The sequence below is a fragment of the Morone saxatilis genome, unplaced genomic scaffold (assembly GCF_004916995.1).
Source record: "Morone saxatilis isolate NCDOM2014 unplaced genomic scaffold, NCSU_SB_2.0 Contig24, whole genome shotgun sequence".
In the NCBI taxonomy this organism is placed as follows: Eukaryota; Metazoa; Chordata; class Actinopteri; family Moronidae; genus Morone; species Morone saxatilis.
In genome coordinates this window covers 6,413,569-6,414,489 of record NW_023339807.1, presented here as the reverse complement: position 1 = coordinate 6,414,489, position 921 = coordinate 6,413,569, and the positions used below count along the sequence as shown (strand labels likewise).

At 41.0% G+C, this 921-nt stretch overlaps 1 protein-coding gene across 1 annotated transcript in view; it reads right to left on the bottom strand.

Annotated features, from left to right (window-relative positions):
• Nucleotides 1–517, bottom strand: part of zgc:91890 (solute carrier family 52, riboflavin transporter, member 3-B) — a 6,959-nt gene extending 6,442 nt beyond the window's left edge. The window contains exon 1 of the mRNA XM_035673188.1: nt 432–517. The gene's annotated coding sequence lies outside the window, so the exon portion shown is untranslated. The remainder of the gene's footprint in view (nt 1–431) is intronic.
• Between the last annotated feature and the right edge of the window lie 404 nt (nt 518–921).

The window sequence follows — 921 nt, the reverse complement described above, 5'->3', positions numbered from 1 at the left end:
CAAGTATCGGAATCGGTATCGGAACATCTCTAGCCTCTATCTTATACTGCAACACTTTTCAATTAATCTTTAAAGACAAAATGACCTAAGATTAAAAGTGCTTTAGAAATATGCCTTTTATTATCCTACAGTGTTTGATTTAAATACATTTTATACGGTGCATTTCTTACAGAGTTAAATGCTGATACAATACAAATCTCATAGATGTTGGGTTAGATGAGGACAGTTGCTAAGCACAAGCAAAACAGTCCAGTGGAAAACCTGCCAGACCTTTGTGTTTCCAAAACTCTAAGTTAGACCATTTTCTATGTGACAAATTTGCCTTATTATAAGATTACACAACTTCACATAAAACACTATAAACTGTCTCAACTCCTTTCAGCATTTTAAATTACCTCTATTCATCATTCTAAATTAGAGATACCACCTACCTGCTTGTGGGAATGGAAGAGCAGAGTCAGTTACACAAGTGCAGCAGAAAGATAGCCGGGGGTTACTCAGCTCAGTGGCCTTGTGATGTTTCTGTCAGTAGACTATACATGCACATTGAGTTGAGTGCTTTGTACTTTACAACTCTGGATCCCTGAGTCTATCATGTGACTGCAGAGGGCTGAGCCAGGGGTCCAGCTTGGGAACTAAAGTCCTCAGCAGCAGCATGGGTGGGTGGAGGAAGGTAATGAGGACAGAAGGAGGAAAGAAAAGGATGGATGGAGGAAGGGGAGCTCAGAAAATGTTGGTGAGAAAAGTAGGAAAATGGAATAGACTGAATCTGATGAGACTACTGTATCAACATGAAGGTTCTCCCAGTTTTTGTAGGGTGGGTAGGCAGCTTAGCCAACCAGAAGATGACTTTGGACAGCTTTCTGTTCTTTCTGAGTGGGTGTCTGGTCAGGGTCAGTCTGGCTTTGTCCAGCACAAATT